This window comes from Nicotiana sylvestris, chromosome 10 (assembly GCF_000393655.2).
Source record: "Nicotiana sylvestris chromosome 10, ASM39365v2, whole genome shotgun sequence".
Classification (NCBI taxonomy): domain Eukaryota; kingdom Viridiplantae; phylum Streptophyta; class Magnoliopsida; order Solanales; family Solanaceae; genus Nicotiana; species Nicotiana sylvestris.
Genome location: NC_091066.1, coordinates 1,776,929 through 1,792,593, shown reverse-complemented (window position 1 = coordinate 1,792,593; position 15,665 = coordinate 1,776,929). Strand labels below are relative to the sequence as shown.

Genomic DNA, 15,665 nt, shown 5'->3' with positions numbered 1-15,665 from the left:
AACTAGCGGCACTTTAAATACATCCTGCAAATATCTAAACACAACAAAAACAAAATAAATTCACACCCAAAAAAAAAACTTCTTTTAAAAAAATTCGCAATCAAGTCCTCCCAATTAATTTAATTACTTTGTGAACATGAAGGGGATAAGGTGACCCAAATGCAAGGCTTCAGAGGAACGTCCTCTGCCAGTATATAGATAGAACTTTTGCCCTTTTTCATAAGCATCCAATATATCGTTGAAATCACGATGAGCAAAGAAAACTCCGCGGCGGAGGAAAACGTGAGCCGGCCGATTCGTGAGGCTTTGAACACGCTGGATTAAGGATTCGTCGAGCCTCTGGCAACCGAATTTATCGATTAATTTGTCTTAGTCAATCTTGGCGCCGTCTTTTGCTGATACTTCCCATGGGTTCACTACTTGCTCCTCCTCTTCCACCACCTCTTTCGCCGATCTATGAGAAGGATTTAGTTAAACTCACAAATTCCATCTGGTTAAATGGCCTCCTCAAAGTGCATGGAGGGCTAGGAATAAAAGATCTCACTTTACACAACAAGAGTTTGTTAATGAAATGGCACAAGAGGTACAACATGGACAACCCCGGGCTGTGGAAAGTTGTAATACAAGCAAAAAAGGATTCTCATACCAAACACAATCAGGGAAAAAACAAAGTTACTCACTTACCCACCAACATAATCGAAATCAGAGAAAATGAAAGTCTTGGAAACATCAAATCCACACGCTATAATATCTTTAGCATTCTCACGAGCAAGTCTTTGGCTTTCTTCCACGGACAAATTCTTCCACATACATTTCTCATCATCTGTCAATTGTATTACTAGCGGCACTTTAAATGCATCCTTCAAATATTTAAACACAACAAAAACAAAATAAATTCACAAAAAAAAACTTATTTTAAAAAAATTTGCAATCAAGTCCTCCCAATTAATTTAATTACTTTGTGAACATGAAGGGGATGAGGTGACCCAAATGCAAGGCTTCAGAGGAAGGTCCTCTGCTAGTATATAGATAGAACTTTTGCCCTTTTTCATAAGCGTCCAATATATCGTTGAAATCACGATGAGCAATGAAAACTCCGCGGCGGAGGAAAACGTGAGTCGGCCTATTCGTGAGGCGTCGAACACGGTGGATTAAGGATTTGTCGAGCCTCTAGCAACCGAATTTATCGATTAATTTGTCGTAGTCAATCTTGCCGCCGTCTTTTGCTGATACCTCCCATGGGTTCACTATTTGCTCCTCCTCTTCCACCACCTTTTTCGCCTCGTCCCTTTTCTCCATTATTGTAATTCTGTTCTAGTGGGTTCGGAGATTTAGAGGGAAAGTGCAAAAACCTTAGAATGGCTGAATGTTGATACATAAGAAGGTTTTAAGTGTCACAAACAGAAACCTATGGGGGAAAAGGAGTGTCATTAAACTTTTGTACAAAAAGATACTCCAATTAAAAAAGTGTAAATGTTATGAATAGAATTGTACGTAGAGTGAATGCCTATACTTTAGATAGTTTGTTATTTTGTAGCTAAGTCATTTTGTCACGACCCAAATTGGAGGGCCGCAACGGACACCCGATGCCTTACCCAATCGAGTACCAACGTAGCATATCTTTCTTATCATACCTGTCACACCTCCTTTTTCGCCCGCGCCGCCCGCGAAGGGGCACAGAAGGGAGTTTTTTCCAATTAAAGGACAATCTAAACGGAATTTATTTATTTATTTCAGAGTCGCCACTTGGGTGATTTATGGTGTCCCAAGTCACCGGTTGAATCCCGAATCGAGGAAAAGAATGACTTTGTTTAACAGTCTGTGCACCAGAAATCCGGATAAGGAATTCTGTTAACCTAGGAGAAGGTGTTAGGCATTCCCGAGTTCCGTGGTTCTAGCACGGTCGCTCAACTATCATATTCGGCTTGATTATTTGATTTTATACAATTATGAACTTATGTGCAAACTTTAAACTCTTTACCGCTTTTATTATTATTATTATTATTTTAATAGAGAATTACAACATTGTGAAAAACGTATCTCGAACCACGTCACATCGATGTACCCATGGTTGTTGACATGTTTTGACTCCGTTGAAATTTGGATTTGGGTCGCATAAATGCGCACCCGAGTTTAGGGATGTAGTATTATTAAAATCGTGCCTAAAGAATCTAACGCTTTATTACTTTGGAGAAGGCCGTGAAATTTGCTAAATGGCCCATCTAGAAATCTAAGTATTCAATTAAACAATTATTGAGAGCGCCGCAATTTGTGCGTTTTATTGGGCGAGACTCATCTTATTTGTTTTAAAAGGACAATCCTAAAATGCCTACATTTTTCTCTATTAAATTTGTCTCTACAAAATGAAAGAGAAAAGGTCTTAATTTATTTACATGTTTGAGTTGTTATAGTTGGGTTTCAAATATGATTCATAAAATCTGAAAATAATGCAATCAGGACAGTCTGTTGCCAATGTGGGCCCATGCCCAACCCATATGGCACAAAACTGGATCTGGGCCATATCATTCACATGTTCCTACCTAATTACATTATACTAGGCATGTTCACAATTTGTCAAATTAAAAAAAAAAAACTTGGCAATCTAATTTTAATCCTAGACCATTTACATACTGAAATTAACCAATAGTATTTAGCTAAACAATATTCCTACAAGTTCCGAAACGGTCTATTCGTTTAATGAACTAAGTGTTGAATGTTTAAGAATAGTCTAAATCAGTTAACATGCTTTTGAGACATGATAATCATCTAACAATAATGAATTAATTCGACAGAGTTACTACACCATTTATTTATTTTTTAGGCAATACCTAGATAGTTCGTCCGCTAAGCTATCGTCAGATGTTCCACTATATATATTAAACAGCTACATGATTCTGATTAGAGTAAGCTAAATAATTTATATATACAAATAAAATTCAGAATATAATTAAAATAAATTCAGAACTTCAACTCTTCATTTCGTATTCATGCTTCATGTTTCAGTTTACAGTAACCAGCATGACAGTTGTGTACTTGATATTGGAAGCAAAAGAAAAGGGAGATCAGCAGAAATTCAGTAGCATACAACAACAACAACATCTAGCAACCAGTAACAACCAGCCACGAGAAACTAGTGCCAGATTTTAAAATCAAGATAAAAATCCAGAAACTCCAACAACAATCAACGGACAGAAGCAAAGAGAATCTTTTCAGCTTTGAAAGACTAGTTAATGTTTAGCCCTTAATTTCTGAATCTGTATATCAGAATAGTTAGATTGTATATACTACTCTTCTTTTGAATTTCCAGAATGTTTTTCTTTGTATTTTTGGAAGTCTTAATATTTTTGGAATTTTTCTCTCTCTTCAATATTCAGCTCCCCTCTTTTTCCTTTCCTCTCCCTGAAATCTGTTCAAGTATATCCTATTTATTTCTCAAAACAGACCTCTTAACCAATTAATCAAATAATAAAACCCTCCACTTTCTCTTACCAAACTCACTACTACATAAAAAATGTAATTATTATTATTTACTCAACTTTTCTTGAGCCCCGCAATCCCACTATGTCTTGTTCCCCATTTTTTATTAAACAAGTGCATTATTCCCCACCATTATGTCTTGTCCTCCACCAAGTAATATTTTAATATAATTAAAATATTATTTAATCTTAATGGACAAAGCACTCAAAAATAAAAATTGTTCAGATTTTTAGTTTCAAAAATACCCCTCCGACCTTACTGAAATTACCATTTTATCCCTGAACGTACTGCAATTTACCAATTTACCCCCATCAGCTATAACCAATTCACCTAATCAAGTCCAACCAAAATATAGCAAATATAACCAATTTCTAAACAAATTCAAACAACAAATCCCATGAACACATATTGAACAACATCAAATTTAATGGGAATAAGTTAACCATATTGGGAACCAATCCTGGTTAACTTAGACACAAATGAACGAGCAAAGAGACAACAATATTAACAACAAAAGTAAACTGAAACAACATGAATCACAATTAACTGAATCGAAATGCAAACTGAAATCATATGATGAACAACAAAGAGCAGGAAACTAAACAATACACAAAACGAAACCATTTGAACCAATACAATAATAAACACTCATGGGAATAGCCACAGTTTAAACCAAACATTTGAACTTCCTAACTTGAAATATGCAACAATACAAAGAAGGAGAAAAATCAGAATAAAACAAACTTTTAAATTTTACCCGGAACGAGAATTAAGCAAAAGATGAACGAAAGCTAACAACAACACAAAAAATAGGTCGGAATCCTACCATATTAAAAGGGATTGGGTTCGAATGACAACCTCGACGCACTGGAACTCAACGTCCTCGACTGTGTATGGACTGCTTCGACAAACCCGACCAAAGCTCAAACAAACGAGATGGTTGAGTCTCGTTTTTTGGACTGGAGGCGACGGAAAAAGGGTGAAGCAGTGGCGATGGGGTTTGGTTTCGAACTAGCTGCTCGACGAGGATGGATGCAGCAGGAGCAGCAGAAGCAGCTTGGTTTTGGAGCAGCAGCCGGGACAGTAAGGTCATTTGGTTGAAAACGATGCAAAAGAAACAGTAGGTGACGGGGTGGAGAAGAAGACGCAGCAGCAGCCATGGGTGTCGAGCTCAAGCTCGAGCTTGACGAAGAAGATGAAGCAGTGGCAGCGGAGTGCATTTGGATGTAGCAGAAACAACAGTGATGAAGCAGTAGCTGGTTCATATCTGCCATGGATGTCGAGACGGAGCTCGAAGGTGGTCGTTTGGTCGTTCATAGCTTGAGGACGACGATGGAGATGGTGTTGGTTGTTTGTTCGAGCTGGGGTCGTGAGGGCGATGAAGAACGACGTGTGTGTGTATGTGTGTGTTGAGGGTGAGGCGTGAGGGGGAAAGACAGCAGCCATGGCTGCTTGCTTGGGGAAGGTGATGGAGAAGAAGAGGGAAAGAGAGGGGGGGGTGGATGGGTTTTCTTTAGGTTTAGGTTTTTTTTTTGTTTTTTTTGTGAAATGTAAGATTGAGAGATATGGGTGTTGGGTATTTGGGTTATGGACTGGGTCGACCTGGTTTGAAATGGACCGGGTCATGGGGAAGGTTGGGTATTTTTTGGGCCTATGGTTTGAAATTGAAGAAGAGACTCAATTCCGACTTTCTTTATATTTTTTTCTCTATTTTCTTTTACTTTATAATTAATAAAACTAAAATTCTAAATTAAGTTATAAACTAAATTAACTTATCAAAAATACTAATTAATTCCTAGCGGCAAATATCATACATAATTAAACCAATTAAGCATAAAATTGTACAATTGTACATTAAATGCTAAAAAATGCAAAAATACATATTTTTATGATTTTTTCATTTTTGTAAAACAAAATTAATTACTTCTAATTGTAGAATTACATATTAAATGCAAATGTGACACATTTGTTTTATATTTTTATTAATTTAACAAATAAACATGCACAGACAAAAAATATAAATAATTATCCAAAAATGCCACGAAAATTCAAAAATTGCACACAAAGGAAAATTGTTTTATTTTGATTTTTTTGGGGGAGTAATTCTCATATAGGGCAAAAATCACGTGCTCACAATACCATCATGGGTAAATGCGCCGGAAGGGCCGTCATGATATAACCAGAATAAAACATAAGGGAATGCTTGACATAGGACGACCCAACATGTAATACAAACTTATACATGTGACATACGGTCCTATAAGACCATAATGAACACTCGTACACTGAACATAGACCGATAAGGCCATACAATCTTTCATATACATGACATTTGTCTACAAGCCTCAAAGAGTACATACACATCATAAAGGTGAGGACAGGGCCCCGCCATACCAATCAATATGTTCATACTGACCAAACATGCAACTCTGGAGCAAGTGGAGTGCACCAACACCTTACGCTAAGCTAATAGCCTACTAGTAAGGAATGTCAACCTATATATCGGGACCTGCGGGCATTAAACGCAACATCCCTAGGCAAAAAGGATGTTAGTACGAATAAATCACCGAGTATGTAAGGCAGGAAAGCGTAAACAAGAATAGTAATGTAAAGAGAGATAGAGGAGATACAACCTGTAACATTAGAGTGTCTCTAGGGGGCTACTGATATGAAATGCATAATACATATATATACATAAACTTTTAAAAATATACGCCTTTAGGAGCATCATCATCATCTTATCATACCCGGCCTCAAAGAGGACTCGGTAAAAGCATACCCGACCATCATAAGGCTTGGTAGAATCGTACCCGGCCACGTGGAGATCGGTAAACCCATCTGATCAGTGGTCGCACAATAGGTGTCATACCCGGCCAACTATAGCACGGCTTAGTAGAGTAAAATAGATATATAGATATAATGCATGCTGGACTTATGGAATCACGTTCTAAACCTTTCGGAGTGACATAAGGTCGTTGTACCTTTAACTAACATTATGGACATCCATACCATCAATATGAAACTCAATAGGATTCAAGGATCATACATACATTTATATAATGGCTTTATAAGGAAAGAACAATATGGGTAGCCTTAGTTGCTAGGAGTAGAACCGTTATGAAATAGCATATTATTTATGTTCATTTCACTTTAGATCATGCCAAATGAAGGAAGTACCTTAACATACCTTAAATTTGTTGAGTCCTTAATACCTTCCAAGCAACTCTTCAAACAAGTCAACTCAATCTATCATAATCTAAGGAGATTCAAAATCAGTGTTGAGCAAAGGCAAAGTCTGTAACTTAAGCTAGCAACAGCCTACATAGAAAAAAGGATATGGGTGAGGAGAAGAAGAAGAAGAAGAAAAAGAAAGTTGCAACAAGTAGGAGTTGATGCTTACTCGAGTGAAAAGACGTTGAGCCTCTTCGAAGAAGGTAGATGCGTCGTTGAGTTCAACGGCATCATCGACCCCGATAAAGCAGTCCCGTAAAAGATCTTCTTTATTGGAGACTCTGCCTACATCAGGCATCTGCAAGTCCCGAGCCTCTCTTACGGCCTCCTCGGAGTAAGACGACAAAGAGGGAGAATGACCTAATGTCATGGCCCCGAGCAAATCGCTCGGGCATTTTCTTTAGTGCTAGGGATTTTTGAACCTGCCTCCTCAAGTGTGCTTGTTGATGGCCGAGGAACAATCTCGACCTCGGGCGATTCTAGGGCTTTACCTGTATCTTTCTTCAGAGCCTCCTCACCACGAGGCAGGGCCTCCGGTTCGGAAGACTTGGCAGCTTCGACCGGCTTCCTGGATCGGGTCACCAACGCTGAGCCCTCGCCCTCGTCTTCTTCCTCATTGTGCAACTGGTGGATAGAGTCTATGTCCACGTGAATGTCATTCCTCATATATCTCCAAGTAGGAGCCCTTTTATCTTGTGGGTCTTCGGGCTTCGAAACCCTTTTCCTCTTATTATCTTTCCTAGGTTTTGGAATCGGGGACTCGATCTCTTTCCCACGAGGGGCCAGCCTCATTTCGAAGAAATCTCCAATGCCTGCATAAATAAAAATTAGGTATGAGAAAAGAAATGTCTCCGATAAAGAGGAAAGCGTCAAAAACTTACAGGAAGAACTTACTGTGGTGTTTGGATTCCCATCCGCCCCTTGCCAAATCACGCCAACAACGTTCATTATACGAGGAGGTCGCAACTAGTTTTCGGACCCAGTCTTTGAGGTCGAGGACCGCATGAGGCATCCAAGTGACTGCTGCAAAAAAAGCTGAAGGCATCATGCAATGCAAAAACAAAATACAGAAAATTACTGGGGAAACAACTTCACTTACGGTCGGGGATCCACTCATCTGGGAACGACATTTTCTCCTCAGGGATGATATCGCAGGTCCTCACTTGAATGAACCGGCTCATCTAGCCCCGATTTTTATCCTTGTCGTTGCTAGCAAAGAAGGACTTGTTCGACTGGTGTTGGAGCTTGATCAACCCTCAAAAAAGTTGAGGCCGATACAATCGGATAAGATGACTGAGGGCGAAGCCTATGAGCCAGAAAGAGGGGTGGATCTAGCCGAGGGAGACTCGATATCTTTTGCAGAAGTCGATCACGATTGGATCGAGGGGACCCAGTGTGAAGGGGTAAGTGTAAACACTTAGGAACCCCTCCACGTGAGTGGTGATACTCTTCTCGGTGGTGGGGATCTTTACCACAAGCTCATTCCCCCAACCAAAATCCTTTTTCATGCCCTTGAGTTGTTTCTTCATTATTGAACAGATATGCCTCGATGCATGCTCACATCGGCCAGGAATCACGGGGGGTTTTCAACTTTGAAGTCTTTATTTATGACGCAGGCGCCAGGAACGATCTCGTGAAGGGATGTCACTTTGTCACCAGCCCGACGGGAAAAAGAGATGGAAGTTTTTTCTTTTTAAGGAATGGTTTTGGAAGTTTTTGCCATTGATTCAGGTTAAAGGAAGCGGAAAGAGATGGAGTTTGATATTTTTCTTTACACTAAAGGGGCGGAGCAGCAACTAACAAAGGAGAGAGATGAAGAGAAGGAGAGATCAGAGAAATTGCAAGATGGAAGTAAAGTCCTTAATTCAAATAAGGAGCCATGTATTTATAGGTAAGCAACGACGGTTTGACGACGCTAGTGGCCGATCATTACTCGCACGCATTTAATGTTTTGGGGAAGCAAACCGACGGGACGTTTCGATCACCTCGAGCGCTTACATAACGAGGATGAAGTCATCATTAGGGGATCCATAAAATCGAAGCTCAAATTGTTTCTTATCATCTTATTCTAAGAAACGCGGGGACTATCTATATACGGTCAAAATCAGGTATGCCGGATTAGGTAGGCTCGAGGAATCGCTTCAAGAATAAGTCCAAAATAGACTGGGCTCGAGCCCGATGGCGGAGTTCGAGGCTTGAAGATCGAAGTGCTTGATGAACATCGAGGTCGAATATAACCAACCTCGAGATAATACCATTGTGATTTTGTAACATAAAAGGCAAGATTCCCGCAACAACCCTAAGATTAAGGCGTAAATTCTGGAACGAATTTGTACGAATTTGTACTAGGCGGTTAGACAGTTGTCCCAATAAGATTCTCTACTAAAAATAGAAATGTATCTTGTTAAGGACTCCCCTATTATATAAAGGGGAGCCCATTCAGTTGTAACATCATCAATCATTGGAAAAGGAATATACATTCTTCACTTTCTTGCTTATCACTCATCAGAATTGTCTTTTAGCTTTATTGTTCTTACTGACCTATCTCGAGGCCACCTTAGCTCGAGGTCGAGACTGGCTTACACATTGGTTTGATTCAACTTATTTCTTTAATTTATATGTTTATTCCTTGATTATCAGTTGGTATTGGACTAAACTACAACTTTAAGACCTCAATACAAATTTAATTGTTACTCAGATTTTAAGGTAAATAATATTACTAGAAAATGCTATCTTGTTTACTTGTGCGACATATAGTTTGTCTTGGACTAAAATGGCCCAAAGATATTCTTAACATTGTGTGATATAGTCCGCTTTGGACCAAACCCGCACGGTTTTTCCACATGGCATTACACCATTAAATGATTCATACACCTTATCTGTAGGCTCCTAATCTTTTCAGCTACCAATATGGGACTTTGTTCGCACACCCAACAATTTGATGACATTATATTCTTAACAAACACTGATTTTTTTGTTTGTCCTTTTAGCATTTTACTTTACTACTATATATAAGTGTGAAAGGGTGTACGAACACCGCTGTGAACAATTGTACTAAGAGTATTGTTAGTTGTACTATAGAACTTGTGCTTATTTTATTGGTGAATGAATTTCCTTGCTTTTAACTATATAATAAGTGGAAGTCCCTTTGGTACGACGAAGGGCATTGTCATAAATATGTGTTGCTTTATGGGTAATTTAGTAATTCTGTATCATTTCTTTGGGATGCGTGTATTGCAACACCTTCAAATAAAATGATTTATAGCCCGTTTGGCCAAGCTGCAAAAGTCAGCTTATTTTGAGAAGTGTTTTTTTTCAAAAGTGCTTTTCTCAAAAGTACTTTTGGTGAGAAGCAGTTTGTGTTTGGCTAATTAGTTTGAAAAACACTTCTGAGCAGCAATTAGTGTTTGACCAAGCTTTTAAAAACTACTTCTAAGTGTATTTTTCTCAAAAGTGCTTCTCAAAAAAGTGATTTTGGAGAGAAACTACTTTTTTCTGCTTCTCCAAAAATGCTTCTACTTCTCCTTAAAAGCAATTTTTTTCCTCCCAAAAGCTTGGCCAAACAACTAAATTTTTGGCCAAAAGTGCTTTTGGCCCAAAAAAAAACCACTTTTGGCCAAAAAGAAGCTTGGCCAAACAGGCTATTACATAGATACCATCGATGTTCCTTCTTCTTGCTTATCTTCTGTTGTTCCTGTTTCAATTGTCTCAAATTCTTTTATTCTTTCTGGTCTTCCTCTTTTAAGTATGTGCTCCTGCAATCTTTCTCATTTATTTGGTGATTTTTCTTGTAATCTTTCTTTGTTTTGGTACTATCTGTTAGTGAAAATCAGGATTTGATCTTCACTCCTGTAAAATTTATCCATCTTTGTTCTACTTGAATCTGGTGTGAGCTCTCTGGTTTGATGAGTTATTTGTGTAATTTCTTTTTGTTTATTGCAGTTTCTCTGTTGGCAATTGTAGTTTGGTGAGTATATATTAATTTATTATTATTTTGAATAATTTCTTACTAGAATTTTTACATGCATATCAATAACTATACATGTTTCATACATGCATTATGTATTTTGATACTAACTTATCAATTTAAAATTAAACTATTTTATTGAAAATTTGATTTGTGCTATATACTACAGATTGATTCTAGAAAGGAAGAGATGAGCAATGGAGGAGGAGGATGGGTGATTTGGCTCAATTTTAACTCATAGATAAAAATATTAGACAAACGAATCCCAGACGGTGAGTAGTTGATTGTACTCCGCAGCTATTTTCAAAGCCGCTATTCTCCCGCCCATCTTTAATTATTCTATAGATTTATGTCTATCTCTTTTTCATATGTATGTTTGCTAGGTTTTGGAATTGACAAAAGGTCTATTTTTGGTCAAAAATTAATTCGCTCATCAAGTTCTTATTTATCTGCTGAAAATCGATGTTTTGGCTTTTTTCTTTTCTAATTTGTAGGTTTTGTTGTTCCTAGGATTATATGCATATGAATTTTCTCTTAAAATTGCTAATGGTTGCCAATTATTTGACATATTCTCTCCATATAGTAGCTAATGCTTTATGTATTTGTTACTTTACTATCATTCACTTTTTCTTTGAAGCAGAGGTGAGAGATATGGGGATCCATTCTTTGGGTGTTGGTTGTTTATTGTCCATTCGTAGCCATTATCTCTTTTTTGGTGAGTATATTCTTTGAAATATTAGTTTCATTATAAGATTCTTCTATTAATTGTTTGTCCGTTATATTTTGTTCTGTATTTCGTGAAAGATATAGTGATTTTTGTTTAATTTTTGGTGAGTCATAAGACGTTAAGCGAGCTCTATTAATGTGCTAAGAAAACAAAACCTTTATTCGATGAATACACATAAAGCGTGAAATTTGACAAAAGAAAAGTTGAAATTAAGACGATCTATAGTTCTTATGTGTAACAGACATTTCTGTTAGAACTATATGTCCTTACATACGTACATACTAACGAAAAATTGGAATATTATTTAGAAGCTTAAAGAATAGTAGATGAAGGAAGAAATTAACTCATAAATGCAAAGTTTTCCTTCTCATATGTTTGCTGCGGGTCCATTATGTGTCCTTGTCTTTGTTTATTTTTTTCTGTTTGTTACTAAGTTTATCTATTGGTAGATTTCCAATTCGTCTTTCTTGCCTCTCCCTGAGTATTATTCCTTGTTTATCTCTGAAAAGGTATCAACAAATTGACTTGCCAACCTACTTGGATCATCAATTAGAGTTTGAATGAAGGTATTTACCACCATACACTCATGTTCTTTGATCTCAAGCTAAACCAAGTAAGCAACTGAGTATTGCTTCGTCTAGCTTTTTTTTTTCCATGTATTTTACATCTATTTTCACTTGCATGCATTTTCCCTGACATCACATGAATAAAATATTGAAGGTGCAGCAAATTCATGCTTTACTATTTTTCTTTATATATATGCTGAAGTGTCTTCAACTAACATAATTGCTCTGCAATTGCTTTGGGACTTTCATACCAAATTCATGCTTTACTCTTTCAACCCTGTTAGCAATCACAAGAATCAGTGAAACATCACATTAGATTATTAGAAAATATCCATTAAAACTATACAATTTTCTGAAAGATAATATGCGAACATGCGAACAGATTATCGTCCAGCATATTTTCCATTCAAGAATAGACAGAAGGTTACCATGCTGAAAATTTGTGTGAGATTTAAGAGGTATTTCTTTCTAAATAAATTTTAACTGAATTATATAGCACCTAAAAATTTCTCATACATTTGTAGAAAAAGAGATGATATTGAGGCATAATTGTACTCTGCCCAATAAAGTGGTTGAGACGCTTTCGATAAACATGCTCTCTTTTGGCTAATTTGAGCAAGTTCATCTCTTCAATTCAAATCTATATATGTTTGTTTGATCGTTAGGCCTATGAGAAACTCTAATAAGAAGCTCCTACCGGATCCAAGAGGGGCGATACCCGATTCCCCAATCCATTACTCATTCCTTCCCGACTTTGAGTTCTCTATTGAGAGGATAAATCAGAGAAAGTTCTTGCAAGATATGCAGATAGTAATTAAGTGGATTTGATATTTTTATAGCATTACCAACTGCTTCTCCCTGTCAATTCTATTATGCTTCACTGCAGCATTGGCGCAAGGATGACAAGTATAAATGGTTAAGTGTGATACTTGAGAATATCTTCTGGAAGAGGTAACTCTAATCCAGTGTTCAAATTTATTTTACAAATGTAAGGCTGAATTTTACAAATCCAGTGATAATGTTTATCTCTGGTTGGTTATGATGTACATACATGATGTGTCTCAATTTTACCTCTCTCTATCTTTAATCATTAATGTTTGGTATGTCTTGGAAAGTTATACTTCAAAAAAAATAAATTGTTTGGTATGTCTTTGAAAGTGTTAAATACTAAATTATTTCTAAAATGTGTTATACGTTCTATATGTCTTTATGTTAGGTTCTCACTCGATCATCCAATGGCTCGCTTAAAAATCGAATAAAATCTCTCTAAGAAAAAAAAATGCTTCAAATGAGATTTAGTCTTTTGTTTTTCCTCAAGTATAAACGATTGAGATGCTCCACTTTTCATGTCAATACTTATCATCACTAGATTAAAAGAAGTATTGCTATCATGTAAGGCGAGAGAAGTATCTGTTCTCTTTGAATTTCTGAAGAACTAGTCTTAGTGTACGTGCGTTGCACGTGTTTATCGCGTCAATAATAAAATATTATTGATAATATATTTTTCCTCATATAAATAATATTGACATTACTATTTATACTTATGAATAACGTGTTTCGGTAATGATATAGGTGCGTTGCATGTATGAGAAAAATTAGGACTCATACGTAGTTAAAATAGGAAAATTATTTAATAGTCAATATTTTAGGTGATTCCAAACTCTTAAATATTAGGAAAATAATTAAATTACTATTTTATCTAGTGTGAAATCTATTTTTAAAGGACAAAAAAGGCTAACGACATTTCGCTAAGGGCTATTCTCTAGGTGACATGCACCCTAAAGTGTTTTTGCCCTTGCCTAGGTGCTGCTATCATTCCCCTTGGATCACTACACTAACTGACAAAATTTTGAGATGCTATGTTAATCAATGTGCAGGCCGGTTGGTAAAGTTAGTTTTATACTAAGAAGTGTCTTTTACTATTCCTGTCACCTACTTTATCTTAACCTTACGGTGCTTGCAAGTCCGAGTTTTGATAAATCGGGATAGAGGGAGAGAGACATAAACCTACCTTTTACTTAACTTGCCTTCTTATACATAGACATCCACTATATGAATGTGAAATCTATTCCAAGTAGAGATGGAATATATCGTTTAACTACATGTTTTTTTAGGCAGAGTGCAGAGTGTACTGTTATGTTTTATTTATGATGATTCATGTAGTTGACAAGAGGGGTTGCTCTGATGGTAAGCAACCTCCACTTCCAACCAAGAAGTTGTGAGTTCGAGTCTCCCCAAGAGCAAGGTGGGAAGTTCTTGGAGGGAAGGATGCCGGAGGTCTATTTGGAATGTTGTTGTTGCATGTAGTTGAATTTAGTACGTATTTTATGCTTAAAATAGCGCACTCATAAATTTTTTCGCAGATACCAAATGCAGGTTCTTTAAGAAAATCGTTCTTCTAAGTATAGATCGAGCAACCAAAACTCTGATGGAGTGCACTTGATGATGAAGTGGTTTGCTTAATTAAGAAAGTTGAGATCATTTTTATTGTACTTTTAGGGATTATTTACTTTCTTGTAGATGAAAATGGGATGAGCACCAGTAGAGTTAAAAAGGTTTGCTGCATTTTTTTGTCAAGCTTTGCTCCTTTGTAACAAAAAAAAAAATTCATATGCATTTTTTAGAAGACAATTGACTTCACTGATTTGTTTTTTTTCAAGCAATAGAAAAGTTCATGGTTACAAGATCAAATATTCTTAAGAGTTGTGTGTGCCTCTACTAAATTCTTGGCCATCCAACTAAGCTGCAATATATTAATCAGGCTGTAATAAATAAGGAAACATTTAGTAAAAATTCGCAAACATAAGAGATGATATTTAGTAAAAATTCACAAACGTGAGAGATGTTCTTCTCATGATTTGAGGTAAAGCTCATAGCTATTGAATGTAAATAACACATAGCTGTTAATGTATATAGAAATAAGCACGGCCCCGGTATGCTCTCAGCCCAAGCACGGGCCCCAGTATACTCTCGAGCCCGTGCTCTAATGTATATAGAAATAAGCACGGCCCCGGTATGCTCTCAGCCCAAGCACGGGCCCCAGTATACTCTCGAGCCCGTGCAGAGCACGGGCCCCAGTATGCTCTCGAGCCCGTGCAGAGCACGGGAGCCTACATGCACGGGCCCAGTATGCTCTCGATGTGTACTCTTTATTTTCCCCCAAATGGACGGAGCTGCTCTTATTTGTCATGTCCCTTTGCTTCTCTTGAGCTTGGAGCAAAATTCATCATCCATACTTTGGTAATCCATCTTGGCGTGTACCCTTATTATGGGTTTCTTACAGTGGCGAAGCTAGCCTTTTGGCTATAGGTTCGGCTGAACCCATTAGCTTTGGTCCAAATCCTATATTTGTCTTAAATTTTTTATTGAATATGTATAAATTTTGACTTTAGAACCCAGTAGCTTAAAAGAACTAGAATTCAGAACCCATAAGCTTCAAATTCTAGCTCCGCCTCTGGTTTCTTAGTGTATGCGTTCATGGAGAATAGTAGCATGGAGTAAAGCGTCCTTAGAAAATATGATACACCTCAATTCCATGGTTCAATATATATCGAATTGCACTGGAAGTGGCCTCTGCCCTCGCCTTCCTTCACAATTCCAAGACAAGTGCGAAATTCTTCATCGTGATCTAAATCCCGCAAACATATTGCTTGGCCTCTCAACCGTGATCTTTGTTTCTTCATGGTGACCATGTAAG

The 15,665-nt window shown here is 37.2% G+C and overlaps 1 long non-coding RNA gene across 1 annotated transcript; it reads left to right on the top strand.

The window, feature by feature from the left end:
* Window positions 1–10,470: 10,470 nt before the first annotated feature.
* On the top strand, window positions 10,471–14,659 carry LOC104242155 (uncharacterized). The gene is made up of 6 exons (XR_011403066.1): window positions 10,471–10,675; window positions 10,845–10,947; window positions 11,316–11,390; window positions 11,912–11,968; window positions 12,855–12,919; window positions 14,332–14,659. It is a non-coding gene; the product is annotated as an uncharacterized lncRNA (long non-coding RNA).
* The last annotated feature ends 1,006 nt before the right edge of the window (window positions 14,660–15,665 follow it).